Source organism: Protopterus annectens, chromosome 10.part0, assembly GCF_019279795.1.
Source record: "Protopterus annectens isolate FY-2018-M chromosome 10.part0, PAN1.0, whole genome shotgun sequence".
In the NCBI taxonomy this organism is placed as follows: domain Eukaryota; kingdom Metazoa; phylum Chordata; order Ceratodontiformes; family Protopteridae; genus Protopterus; species Protopterus annectens.
In genome coordinates, this window is record NC_056744.1 from 897,059,860 (window position 1) to 897,075,885 (window position 16,026).

The window sequence follows — 16,026 nt, forward strand, 5'->3', positions numbered from 1 at the left end:
TAAGAATCAAGGTTAGGGGGAGTGGATGCAGTTTGCAGAGGAAAATCACTGGACTGAAGTAATATAATATGTTGTGTTTAGGATGGGAGTTCAGTTAAAAGTCTGATGCAAGATTTGTTCAGATGAAGTTATTATATGGGTGTTTTTAGTTATTCTGATCTGACTATATTGGTGTTTCCAGTTATGCTGATTTGAATATGCTGCTATGGCATTTATGCTTGCTGCTATTACTATATGTTACTCACTACAATAAAATATTTTGAAGTAAACAAGAACTCTGATTTTATCAATGGCGCACAAACAGGCCTGCTGTCTAAACAGGATGTGGTGGGAAAAGGTACATGGTGGATGACAGGATGACATGGGAAGAGGTTGCCAGTGGAATACATGCAAGTGGAATGGCATGGAGTATGCAGAGGGACATACTTAAGTTTGATTTTTTTGCTACTCCCTGCCATTCTGCTAATATTGTAACCAATTTCATTTTATTGAGGCCTCCCTGATATTCTCTCTGGGCTTAAACCAGTATAATTAGTTTGTCACTTGAGAAATCTTATTTCTTGTCATTACTGTGCTTTTTCTGCTGTGCTGCTGTTTTATTTTTTGATTGAACTAACTGCTATTGCACTAAACTGAACTACATTAATTGATTTGCACTTTATCAGCTGTTGGATAGCTATTTGCTAACATTGTTTTCTATTGCTACTTAAATTGCTTCTGTTTTGTAATATGCCTTGCTCTGTTGTTTATCCCATAACAGTCCCACTAACTCCCTAGCTTTTTCACTCTCACTGGTCAGTATGGGATCACAGTCTACACTTACCCTTCTGTGGCCAGCCTGCTTCTTAAGGCAGTGTAACAACTGAAGCATATTTACCAATAACCCACTGTTGTTACCCATCAGTGACACAGCCTATGAATGATACAGATATTTATTCAAATTGGAGTCTAGACTTTCACCACAGTCCTCATTTAGTAAACAGCAAACTGACACTGCACAACACCCTACTGAACTTATAAGAAATCTCAAGCCAATCCTGTTAGACAAAGCACTGTAAAACACAGTATCAAGGTTGTACTACAACATACACCACCCACTGATGCATACACTTCACATAACCCCCTCCTGGAGTCAGCAGGGTTGTGAACCTAAGTCTTTAAGGCCCGCAGAGTATGCACCAACCCATGGCAAAGTTTTGGTAACAGATGATGCCATAGTTAGACACATAGGTCCATCTTCACTAGGCTGGACAGCAATAAGTTGACAGCTAGTAGTCTTTCCAGAAGTAGCTTCAGTGATGTAATGATAGCTGTTAGGTCCCTCCATCCTAATAAATATGACTACAACCTAGTGAAATGTCATGTAGTAGCCTTAGGTTCTCTACCCAGGGTGACTTAAAGAAGAACATGACAGAGCTTTCTATGCATATGCCAAAGGCCAGAAAGGCACTGGTGTTAAATAGCATCTTAATGCTGTCAATAATTGTGCCACAATTCATAATATAAACAGATACTGTGACGACCCACCACTGGACCAGTAATCAAGGAGCCTTAATCCTCACCACTGGCAACAGTGGGGGACTTACACTGGGAGGATGACAAGGTACACACACAGTATTTCCAGGTGCAGCTTTCTGCATCAAGTGCAATTTCCTTTAAGAGCACAGCATACAGAGACCACAGTCAGTACAGGGCTGGTTTCTCCCTCTTTCTCCAAATCCCAAATAAGACTCCCCACTAGCACAGCTATAGAGTTGAGATCTCAGCTGAGTGGCCAAGCCAAGACCTCCAGTACCATCTCTGTCCAACCAGTGCTTTGTGTCCCTGCCCAAGTAGCTGACACACATACTCTTTGAAGTATGATTTACACACACACACACACACACACACACACACACACACACACACACACACACCTAGGAAAGGCTGGCACAGGTCTACTAGCTATGTCCCCTTTTGCCCAACTCCTTATCAGCTACGTAAGGCCCTTAATAAAGGGTGTCCACTCTTACTGTGTAATATTAATATTAATACAAATGGTAGTTTCACCAAGAGCAAGGCTATTAGGAGTGGCCCACGGTGTCATCAAATAAATATGCAAGTACTCTCAAAACTTAAATATGTCTAAACAGATCAGCCACAATGAAAGGTTTAAATATATTTAATAATAAATAATAAAAGAACAAGAAAATACTCTGTATATATTCACAGTGACATCAGAGTTCAAACTACAGGAAATATTTAAAACAACATTGCAGAACAGTCTCAAATAAATAGAGAAAAACATCTAAACTATGCTTCACTATATTCTTGACTGAATCTAACTGAATTACTATACCCTCGTTAACTTACTTACAGAGCAAGGCAGATGTGGTGAATGGATCTTCTAGTTGTTGTTGTCAGGTCCAAGACAGAATACAGAATGTTGTGCCTCTCTCAGAGATTTCACAAATTAATTTCTCAAATATTGCAGAATGACATAATTTCTTGTCATCTGACTCTATCCCAGGTGAAGAAGTCTGGTGATGGTCACCAGACGAAAACACTTACCAGTGTTTAAATAAATAGGTTCAGCTGTATTCTTGGTTTCCAGCCTTGTGTGCTTTTCATTGGATTGTTTGGCTTATTTTTACTTTTGTCTGTCCCAGGTGAAACCTGCACTGCTGGAAGCTAGCAGTATTTAGCATCTACCTGTAAAAATGCATAGACCTCAGATCTTTGGCAGATGCTGGAAGTCATAAGACAATTACCTTTCATCATGATGTTTCAAAACTAGTAATTATTTCTCGTAAAAGACAATACAGAAAACTCCCTAGTGCAGACATTCTCTCTCTAGCTGCCATAAAGTAATTTAATTTTGGCTATTTTTTTTAAGTTAACCTCCTGTATTCCAGTTTCCACTGTTAAAATATATACTTTTAAACAGTTACAATAGTGTATGTACATTTCTGTGCTCTTCCAGCAGAGCACACTGTGGATACATCTTTAAGCTCAGTACTTTACAAAATACCTTTTCTAAACACGTCTATATGACCAGTTTGGTATACACATGACATACAGTTTTAATATATTTGTAACACAAGGATCTTAGAGAGCTCATGTTGATATTTCCAAATGACATATAATTGTTTACAAAATTTCAGATAGCTGTGCTGACAGTATCTCCTTTCGTCACAGATACAAGAACTGATTTTCACAACTGGTGAAGTAGTTAGTGTGATTGTAGGAAATCCAGCATGTTTTAGCATAGGAAAAGATGATCATCAGGTCATCTAGCCTTGCCAGGGATGGCTTGCATATCACAAAGCTTGGCTTTTACATTTTGCATAAAGCTTTTATTGCTCTCATAGTGCATTTTAGGCACAGTCCATCTCTTAGACATTTCAAACTAGTATATTTTAAAGGATTCATGATGACCCACTAAAGGTAGCTTCAGCAAATGGAAAAAAATTGAAAACTGTTTGCCAAAGCTACCCTCATGTAACATCAGAGGAAACATTTTTTGCACTTTTGTGGACAACCCTCCCCCAGGGACTTGTATATATCAACTCCAAAATCAAATAACAGTGGAATAAGAAGCAGACTCCATTGTCGATGGAAAGTAATTTTGGAAAACAGTGTTTGAATATTTTGTTTGACAAAACTACCTTTAGCAATTTGATGTGCCTCTTATTTTAAATCAGATTATATCAAAGTAGCACTCAATGCCTGGAGTCTAAACAAAAAACCTGAACTCAAAGAAGTCCTAACTGTTGAGCACATCCATATTTGTCTTATTACAAAAATTTTGTTTCACATATTGAGAACATTCATTCAATTGGTTTAATTAGTTATTATTTAACATCTGATAATGTGTAGGTGCACTCTTGAACAAACTGCCAGTCTTCCAATTAAGGGCCTCAATATCCTCAATTTTGTCCTCACAAATGTGATTCCTTCCACACCACCCTGTGTATCCCCCTCCTAGTTAAATCTAACCACAAATTTATTATTTATTTATTTTATTTTATTTTACATTTGTTAACCAGGGTTGTCTGACTGAGCCAAAAAGGTCCTTTTTCAGCAGAGGCCCGGGGAGAAAAGCCCCACATAGAAAAATTACAGATACATTTAGACATGATCAGTATACACACGAATTACAAAATATATGTTTTTACAGTGGTATGCAGCACATCAACAGTTACAGTGGAGAGAACAAACAAAAAAAATATTTAAATATAAAGGTACTTAATAGATTTGTGGTGTACAGCTGAAATTTGGAACATAGGTAGAATACATACATAGTACACAGCTACAGTACATACATTGTAGATTAGCCAGTGTTTGTGAGAATAGTTTTCAATCTTAATCAAGTACTCTATGTTTAGTATGTGCACCTTATCTGCTTTCACTAGCCTGGGGAGTAATCATGGCACTGCCAACTTTGCTTGAGATGTTGCCTGATGAGGTCTTTAAAGGATGCTTTGGATGATGTGTTTTGAATGCTAGTGGGGACAGAGTTCCATTTTTTAGCCACTGAACTACTATACAGTATTATCTTTTTCTTTAACCCTGTGGCACCCCACTGCAAATGCCATTCTACTTAGGATATGTAAACAGCAAACGTGTTACAAATTATAGATGACCTAAATACATTACAAAATAACCTTTACACATACTGACCGCTTCTGCAAAGTCACTGCCTACACCACCAATTTCTACTTATACCAAAATAGCTGCATTCTGAAGTCTGTTCCTGTCCACTTCAAATACAGTGGAAAATTTAAGAATTGACACATTTTGTGGAATACTCACTCAAAAATGTTTAACAGAAGAACTAAAGAAAGAAGGTCATATAAAAAATCACAATCTCACCAACTCAAACAAGTTAGTGAAAAACATAAATGTACCAGTAGAAAATATAAAGCTGAGCATAAACTTATGGTACCCACCAAAGATAACTATAAATCCTTCTTCATCTATGTCTGTAAGCTAAGAAAACATCCAGCTATGCTCTTAACGTGTCTTCAATAATACTACTCACTCATATCCCAAGGAAATAACCAATATCCTAGCAGATAACTCTAGGTATAACCTTACCAAAGCCACACATTAAGTTATTCCTTCTGTCTCCCAAATAGATAAGACAAATTGTATCACTCCTATCCAAAGATAAAATTGCTATTTCTATGGGCTCTGATAAAGCACTAGACTGCCTACTTATTACTGCTAAATGTAGCCAGCCTGAGGCTCTCCACATGTTACATAGCTAATGTTTGGAGACCTGTCACTGTAACCCCACTACACAATGGCATCTTAGCCACAGATCTAAGTAATCTTAGGTCCATTAGTCTCTCCAGTCTTACATGTGAGGCTATGGAGCACATATTTTCTGAGTTTGTTTCTACTGACCTTGAAGATGCACATATAAGGAGGTTAGCAGTAGTTCAACAAAAGTTTTTGAAGGCAGCAAAAGCAAGAGATTAAAGTGAGTTAGCTGAAGGGATCAAAAATAAAAACAAAAGCTGTTTAGGCATACAGCAGAAAGGAAGAGGTAGCGTACCTGCCCAGTCTGAGTAAAGATGGGGGAATTACAGAAGACAGGAGAAAAACAAAGATACTGAGTAAATGCTTTACTTCAGTCTTCAGAAAAGGAAACTATTGGTAGGTGCCACACTGAAAAGGTGGGAGGGACAGAATGAGGAGAACAGTGAACAGACACTAGGGTAAAGCGAGAGAAAGAGTGACAGCAAGTGAGAGGGAAAGAGGAGGCGTTGATGAAAATAACCATCCTTAGGGAGGAGAATACACAAGGTCTAGCCTAGCTACCTTCCAGAGCCCTCAGAAATGTGGCTAGTGTGCTAGAAGATACCCTACCAGAGATCATTAACAGATTACTGGCTAATGCAGAACTGCCAGACGATGAGAAGATGAGAAAACAAAAAGAAAAAGAAAAAACTTTGGTGTCTTGAAAGGGAAAACCAAATGGTCATACAGTACCTTATTTTGATCATGTCACTTTTAGCATAGTCAGAATTGCCTAAATGCATGATTTCACTTTAGCATTTTATATTTTTCCATTGAAGACACGGAAACTGCAGCACAGATGGTAAATAACTCAATCCCCACAAAACAAAAAAACAAAGAACTCATAAAAGGATTGAGTCAATGAGATGAATAAAATATACAGTTCTTTTAATAGTAAAAAATGTGAGCGCTTTCGCAGTTGAGTACTGCTTCATCAGACATAACAAAACAACTGACACCACTATTTAAATAGTAAAGTGATGTTGAGGTTACAAGCAGATATTAGTAAAGGTTTAAATGAAAAGATTTAATTAAAGCCCTTTTTGAAACAGAGAGCGGTACAGGTAGTTTTTTTGTTATGGTCACTAACAGTTAGTATGAGATTTTAATGTATTTGGTTTTAAAGTTTGTTTATATGTGCTTGTCACTTTATTTTATAGTACATACCCTATTGGATGTAATGCTTTCACTTTACTATTTAAACAGTGGTGTCAGTTGTTTTGTTATGTTGTTTTATTCATCACGTTGACTCAATCCTTTTATGAGTTCTTTGTTTTCCAATATTTTTCCATTGATTGATGATCTTGAATCCTTGTGTGATAAGGGATCAATTCTTCATGACTAAATCATGATACCATCTGTAATGATACCAACATAAATGGACAAGCTAAATATTTCAAAAGGTGAAACAGATTATATAATGCCATGCTGCAAACTGGCTAAATGGAACAGCTCACTTCAGTTAAAAAAATACTTTGCAAGTTTAGGGGGGGCAACATCCTTCTAAGGGCTTCTGTTCCAACTCTGAATCTGTAATAGTGAAAAACAATCAAATCAACTAGCCCTTTGTAGATGGTTAATACTGCAGGTCCATCATTACTGGCTGCAAATGACATACTTTTTACTGCAACAAAATATTAAGCAGTCCTACATTCTTTAAGTGGTGCTCTTAAATTTATTGACTTCAGAATATAAGCAAAAATCAATTTTATACACTTAAATCTAAAATCAGTTTATGACTAGTTTGATAAGGTTACTACTTATATTGACTGTGATCAAATCTACCAAACAACTCTAGAATTCATATTATGCTGCCATAGTGAGGTCTGTTTCTTATCTTTCAGAATGAGGTCATAGAAGTTATTCCATACACTAGAATATTAAATAATTACAGCAGGTATAGGTCACATTAATATACTGGAACATGTAAATAGCTATGAGGTCTTGCAGGTTTGGTTCATACATTGGAATATTAAACAATCACAGCCGAGAGAAGTCACATTAATATTGGCTTCTTAATGGATAGATGCATCTGCCCTCCCAGAAGTAAATACAATGCCAAATTACCTCTGTGGTAGAACCCCAATATAAATAGGCTCTATAATAAAAGAAAAAAAATGCATTGCATACAAAACTAAATTAAACTTTCAATATGACAATAACACTCTTGCTAAATTTATCAAGGAACTTCAGATTCTGACCAAATCAACCAAAGCCAGGTATGAGGTAAAAAATAGCCACCCAGATGAAAGATAACCACTAAACCTTCTTTAACTATGTTAGAAATCTCAAAACTAAAGCCAAGTGCTGTGCAGAGCTAATAGTAAAGGATATCACATACTCAAACCGAGACGATGATATTTTAGTGGACAAATATAGTTCAAACTTCTCCCCCTCTCCTACTATATTCCCAGGGAATATATGGCTGCATCTACACTCGTTCTCAAACCTACCAAGAAGAAGTCCTCAAGGTGCTATCAAAGGCCAGGAATACTACTTCTGTGGAGCCAGATAACATACCCGGCTGCCTACTGGTCAGTCTCAAACATGACTTGTCAGACCACCTACAGATGCTATTCAGTAACAGCCTCCTAATATGCTTTATGTCAAATGACTGTAGGATAGCAATAGTCGTCCTCTTGCACAAAGGTGGGACATCAGGTAATTACTGACCCATACACCTGACAAGTCTCATCTGCAGAGCTATGCAAAAGATCATTATGTAATTAATAAATAAAGAATCACTGGTAACCTACAAACTCTTGACCCAAGCCAGTTCATATTCATCAAGGGCAGATCCTGTCTTCTTAACTTCTTTGAGAGCGTTACTGAAGCAATGGATGAGGGCAAATTAGTAAATGCTGCATATCTGAACCTCACAAAGGCACATGACATCATCTCACATTCGGGTATCATAGATGAACTCTCCCAGCTAAATGTAAACCCCTATGTAACTCGCTGGATTGCAAATCAGCTCACAAAAAGAACCCATAAAATTAGGGTGAGTGGTTCCACTCCTCCAGAAGACCTGACACTAGTGGTGTACCGCAAGGTTTATTCCTTGGGCAACTCCTGTTTGGAATTTGCTTCTTGGACATGAAACCAAATGTTAAGGATTTATGTATGACCAAGTCTGCAAATGACTATAATCTTGCAGCCATCATAAACTCCCTAGAGGACAACAAAACCTTCAAGAAGGCTTTTCCCAAACAATAAGCTGGTATCAAAACCATGTACTAAAACAAAATCCCAAGAAATTTATAGTTGTATCTTTTGGCAAACACGACTTTCCTTGTAACTATCACATTAACAACAGCTCCCTTGAAAACTGATCCCATAGTCCGGTATCCAGGAACCTTTGTTGACAACAAAGTGTCCTTTGATTACCATGTATCTACTATTGTAAGGAAGTCCTTCTTCATTACACAGCTTCTATCTACAGGTATGGCACCCATGTCAAAAGATGTAATCATTCCACTGTACTCGGCTCTCATCAGGCCGATCATTCAGTATAATGACCCATTTGGTATGTACCTGTCAAAACACTTCTCACAACTGGAGTGAACACAACACTTTCTCACAAAAAAATATATATATCAAGGGCCTGAATCACAAAAGCTATGCATACCATCCCAAAGCTTTATCCCTCCTCTTGATATCATACAGGCTACTAAGAGGTGACTTATGCCTTGTATATAGTGCCTCAGCAGATCCTATCCTATCAGATCTTATCCTATCAGACACGTGTCAGTATGAACACCTACTCAAGGGTTGTCAGTTCCTTTTGCAACATAAATAGAACATGTTGGAGGGATAGGTATGTATCATAGAGAATACCTCTTCAGTGGAACTGTCTTCCACTCCACGTAAAGTAAAATGTTTATATTGCTCTCTTTAAAAGTAATTTGGATGAATGGATGAGAAACTGCAAATTCATCTTGGTTTAGCACCTATGTCCCAACATATCATTGTTCTGCCCACCTCTGGGTTATTCATATGCAAAATATAGGGGCTAAAACCTGCCACGGAAATGTAAAGCTAGATCAACAACCTAATAAATACCTTAGAACCTATAAGAGCATTTACAGATCACTGAACCTTTTGGTAATCGATTGTTGTTACGTGTAATAGCAATGTATCATAATTTGTGAAACTTTGTAATCTGTTAGGGCTATGAACCCAAAATCATATGATTCCAAGCTGTACTTCCTTAAGCTCATGCTAAGGAATGTGGGCCAGTGGTTGGCCAAAACAAAAATCCTTATACAATGTACAAATTGAAGGCCTTGGCCTAAACATGTGTGGTTAGTGAGTTGATTGATGAATTCTTGTACAAGGTTGGTTCTTGTACACAAAACATTAAAACAGCTGCCTTGTGTCAACTCTATTATAATATATGGAAAGTGTTTGTTATAGAACAAAATAATAATTTTTTGCAGCATAGCTGTATCATTCTGTGTAGGGAACATGCTTTGTTGCAGTGTCTTGTCAATGTAAATAGGACTGCATAGTAACATTAAACCCAAAGGCACACATATGAAGGCTGAAAATATACTCAGGAAGTAGCAGAGATGTTAGAGTTCACCACTATCTCATTTAGTTGCCATCTCTGCTTCTATATTTATTACTGTTTCTGAAAAAAAATTGTTCAGTCCAGAAATGAACAAATAAATAAATGCAGTGCATTAGAAACAAAGAAAAAAAGATGAAAAATTGAGCTAAATTTGTTAATTCTTCTTCTTCTTCTTCTTCTTCTTCTTTCAGCTTTTCCTGGTTAGGGGTGACGACAGCGGATCATCTGTCCGCTCATGATTGGCAGTGGAGTTTTACAGTGTCGAGTTGCCAGCCCGGCACCCAACCTTCCACAGAAGGCACATACACACACTCACACCTAGGGCCAATTTAGAGTGTCCAATCCACCTGCATGTCTTTGGGATTTGGGAGGAAACCCATGAGACCACAGGGAGGACATGCAGACTCCACACAGAAGGCACCCCAGCCAAGAATCAAACCGGAGAACCTCTTGCTGTGAGACAACAATGCTAACCGTTGCACCACCATGGCCGCCCAGAGCTAAATTTCTTAATGCAGAAAAAAAAATCTGTTTCTTAACTTTATTTTTCTTCACAAACTTGAAAACAGTAGTAACATACCAAATATGCAACCAGTATTAAGGATATGACTGGCATAACAGGAGTAACTGAAGTGCTAGTCTTCATGAGGTGTGTACTTATAATTATCACCTCTTCGGCTTTACCCCTGATGTCATGATTATAACATCCACACCTCTCACCATGCAGTTCATTAACTAATACTAGCCGGTTACTAACTAATTTAACTGCTCTGTCACTCAAATGTCTTGGCTCTTGTGCACACATGAAACCTAACCAACTCTCAATGCACTATGAGATTCCAAGCCAATAATATAAACCTTTTAAGGAGGCCCAGAAGTGTCCATATTACAGGAGAAGGGTTTTCTACAACCTAGGACCAACCATGTGAAATGCTGTGCCCCAATGACTAGACCCTGTCAATGGAAATTGTTGCTTGAGATGTGGAATGTCATTTCAGTGCTGAGAAAGGAGGTTGAACAGTACCAGCTTGAAATAGTTGGTATTACTTCTGTGCACAGCATTGGATTTGGAAATGGATTTATCCATTGTGATCTATCCAACTCTTGAGTTGCCCTACAGGAAAAAACCCATGTGGGTGTGGGGATGTTCACATATCTCCTGCTGGATGCCATATAAATAGATTTTGTGTCAGTAGATGAAATAAGTGCCTTAGTGTGACTTCAGCTTGCAGAAAGGAAAACACTTCCTCTTGTCTCTGCATATATACCAACAGCTACTCAGTGTATTTGGCATTCCTGGAGACCACAAGAGTGGTATTTGATACTGCACCAGCTAATAACTCTATAGCTCACCTGGGAGACTTCAACATTCATAGGTAATGATGGAGGTATCTGAAGGACCTTGTTTGTAAGAATGGCTTGCCTGAAATGGCACTGAATAGTGAATTATTATTGGACTTTTGTCCTAGAAAAACACTATGTCTGAACATAAGGTTGCTGCATAACTGGTGTCAACGCACCTTAAGACAAAGGCTGATGACTGACTTTATAGGTCCTGCCATTAGATCTGAAGGCATATGCTTGGGACACTTGAATTAACACAAGTGCTGAGAGGTCAAATGATCACCCCTGTAGAGAGTTGGTTGCCTGGACATGTCAGTGGCTAAATAGACCTGGGAAGCACAAACATAGTGAGGGTGTTGTGGGGAAACATAGCAGATGCTTCTGCACTGAATGAATTCAACTACCAGTTGGAATAGCTTCTCACATGTACAGGAGGGCATCAAGGACACGGTATTTGAATGAACTCTGTTCAAGAGCTCAGCATATAACTTGGCAGCAATGTGCTATTGCTGAAAGTTTGTCAGTGCTGTCATGGTAGTAACCATAGGGACCAGTGGTGCCATCAATGGAGGAAGCTGTCAGTTTAAAGAAAGTGAGCTGAATCACAACAAAAATAAATAAATAAATAAATGCACACATACATACATACATACATTACATACGTACATAAAAATGCAAAGAAGCCAGTGCAAAGTTTTGTTAAATATACAGATACTACAACCCTTATGTCTCAGCTGCTGCCTCCCAGTGTGTTGCAGAGCAGAAAAAAATCATACAAATTTTAAATCACTTTCCATTAAAATCTGAGTGCACCATCAGCTGAAATACGAACTTGTCAGCAAATAACTCCAATTAGCAGTCTATTGAGAAAGGTTTCGTTTATTCCAAATAAACAGGAGCTGCAGCAAGTCATAAAAGTTAGCGCTTTCGCGTTGACACCCAACGCTTCTTCAGACATAGAAACTAAATAAATCTAACTTCTTTTAAACACATGCTCACATGATGTCATAATTGATTTGATCTAATTTAAAGAGACAAGCATTCATAGAAAAAAGGTTACTATTTAAAACCTTATATTATTGACATCAAGTGCTAAAAACATTGCAAACATTAAAAACATTAAAAACATTTAAATAAATAAATTCTAATGATTTAAAGGTCTGGAAGCTAAGAAAGGCTTGATGGAAAGTCTTTCATTGAGTCCAAACCTATTTGCCTGTAATTTCACAATCCATTTACCCTCTTGCTCTTCTACTCTATTTTTGACATTGCCTAGCCTATTACCTGTCTTCACCAACTCAAGAACATGAAACTTGAAGGTATGGTTATCACCAACCTCAGCAACATGCCTAGCTAATGCATTCAACGCATTACTCCTAGATATTGCGTATATGTGTTCTCTAATCCGTTCTCTCAGGGATCTGGTGGTCATGCCCACATAAAACATCCTGCAGGACTGGCACTCAGCCAAATAAACCAGATTCCTTGACCTACAAGTTGCACAATGTTTAAAATCATAGCTTCTTTGTGTAGCAGGATGTAAGAACACATGGGTGTTGGCTATATATCTGCACTGATTGCAAGATAAACAAGCAAAAGTGCCAACCCTTGAACATGTACTGTCATTAGTAATGACTCTATCATAACAAAGTAGCCTATTCAATGACATCATGTTCTTATAGGCTACTCTAGGTTTGTCATCTACTAGAGATCTAATGTTCTCATCGATCATAAGGAGGTTCCAATGTTTATGAAAAATGTCCATGACATATTTATTCTTGTTGGTGTATGGAATAGTTATCCTGTTAGTCCGAACCTTAGGTGTATATCGGGTAGATGTACAGGGAATGTCGTGCTTCTTGATAGTGGGCATCGCTATGTTGTCCCTCCTTAGATCTCCTTCAGAAACAGCTGTGAATACAGAGTTCCTGTTGTATCCCCTTGTTATAAAATTGTCTGATAGATCTTTCATGTGTCGTTGAAAGGCAGTGTCAGTGGAAGTTAATCTAGAAACTCTGGTGACCTGATTCTGAACAATGTTCCTATATATATGCTGGGGATGCATGCTGTTTCTATGAAGTAGATTATTCCTCCAACAACTCTTCCTGAACAGTTCTGTCTCAAAACCATGACCTGTTCTAACTATATTCACATCTAGAAAGTCTATGTGTTCAAGAGAGTAAGTAGAATCAAAACTCAAAAAATCAGTTGTTCCATTAAGATAATGTACAAATTCTAAGAGATGTTCAGTTGTTCCTCCCCACAATAGGGGGAGGGCCTTCCTTCTTTTCCATTACCTTTCAGACCCCAGGAGAAAAGGACTTGGTCGCCGTCGATGAGAACCAACAAGAGGAAGTTTGTGGAAGAGGAAACACAACACACCAAGAAAACATGGCGACCGAAAACCTAAGTGGTAACTTTTTACATCCTGCATTCAGTGACTCAGATTGTTTAGTGGTTAACATTTCTAAGTATACTTTGAGTGAATTTGAATTGTCTATTCTCAATAAGGGCTTAGGATTTATTCCCTCCCATGGCAATGATGTCACTGATATCGTTGTGGATGTTAAAATGTTTACCAGAAATCTAGCACTTAAACTGTTATATGGCAATAAAGATGAAGCAATGCATAAACACACCGCCTTTAAGAAGCCGTCCACCTTTATTCCTCCTTCGCATCCGCTGTTAGAGGCCTTTGAGCAAGCGGTTGAGGATGACTTATTTAAGCTGTACAATGATAATCAAGCCAAACCTTGCTTTATGAATTTGACCAAACAAGAGAAAGATGCCTTAAATGATCTAAGAATGAATGATAGAATTGCCATTAGACAGGCAGACAAGGGTGGAGCTGTTGTTGTCATGGACGACACCACCTATAGTGATAAAATGATAGCAATGTTATCTGATACTGACACCTATTCACCTATTACTGCACACAGTTTAAATAACATCATTAAAAATGTTCATGCCATGCTATATGATCTACTACTGACTAGTGTCATTGACAATGGTTTATATGAGTATTTTATAGTTGAGAAGCCTCTAGTACCATCTTTTAGAGGCCTCCCCAAAATACACAAAAATGTTACTGACCCACCCTTGCGACCAATAGTATCCAGCAGGGGTTGGCTGGGGCCGCCGTTGTCGATTTATTTGGATAAAATATTGAAACCAGTAGTCCTGAGTACCAAGCACATTTTAAAGGACACTACCAATTTTTTAGAGAACTTAGCGACATTCACACAGTCTTTTCCTATCGATCAAATGTGCATATTAGTAACATTGGACGTCAAGTCTCTTTTTACTTCAATACCTAATAGTATAGGCTTGGAATACTTGAGAGATTTCTTGATGGAGAGTGGTTTGACAACGCATGTGGTTGATAGATGTGTGTCACTACTTGAGATCGTTCTTGAAAATAATGTGTTATGTTATGGGAGTTCTTATTACCTACAAACCAAAGGCGTAGCGATGGGCACTCCTTGTGCCAACGCTTACGCCAATTTGGTGCTGGCACGATGGGAACAGCTATTTGTGTTTAATCAGAACTCTGTTTTTCTTGACTCACTACTATTCTATAATAGATTTGTGGGCGATGTCATTTTATTGTGGGAGGAACAACTGAACATCTCTTAGAATTTGTACATTATCTTAATGGAACAACTGATTTTTGAGTTTTGATTCTACTTACTCTCTTGAACACATAGACTTTCTAGATGTGAATATAGTTAGAACAGGTCATGGTTTTGAGACAGAACTGTTCAGGAAGAGTTGTTGGAGGAATAATCTACTTCATAGAAACAGCATGCATCCCCAGCATATATATAGGAACATTGTTCAGAATCAGGTCACCAGAGTTTCTAGATTAACTTCCACTGACACTGCCTTTCAACGACACATGAAAGATCTATCAGACAATTTTATAACAAGGGGATACAACAGGAACTCTGTATTCACAGCTGTTTCTGAAGGAGATCTAAGGAGGGACAACATAGCGATGCCCACTATCAAGAAGCACGACATTCCCTGTACATCTACCCGATATACACCTAAGGTTCGGACTAACAGGATAACTATTCCATACACCAACAAGAATAAATATGTCATGGACATTTTTCATAAACATTGGAACCTCCTTATGATCGATGAGAACATTAGATCTCTAGTAGATGACAAACCTAGAGTAGCCTATAAGAACATGATGTCATTGAATAGGCTACTTTGTTATGATAGAGTCCGTACTAATGACAGTACATGTTCAAGGGTTGGCACTTTGCTTGTTTATCTTGCAATCAGTGCAGATATATAGCCAACACCCATGTGTTCTTACATCCTGCTACACAAAGAAGCTATGATTTTAAACATTGTGCAACTTGTAGGTCAAGGAATCTGGTTTATTTGGCTGAGTGCCAGTCCTGCAGGATGTTTTATGTGGGCATGACCACCAGATCCCTGAGAGAACGGATTAGAGAACACATATACGCAATATCTAGGAGTAATGCGTTGAATGCATTAGCTAGGCATGTTGCTGAGGTTGGTGATAACCATACCTTCAAGTTTCATGTTCTTGAGTTGGTGAAGACAGGTAATAGGCTAGGCAATGTCAAAAATAGAGTAGAAGAGCAAGAGGGTAAATGGATTGTGAAATTACAGGCAAATAGGTTTGGACTCAATGAAAGACTTTCCATCAAGCCTTTCTTAGCTTCCAGACCTTTAAATCATTAGAATTTATTTATTTAAATGTTTTTAATGTTTTTAATGTTTGCAATGTTTTTAGCACTTGATGTCAATAATATAAGGTTTTAAATAGTAACCTTTTTCTA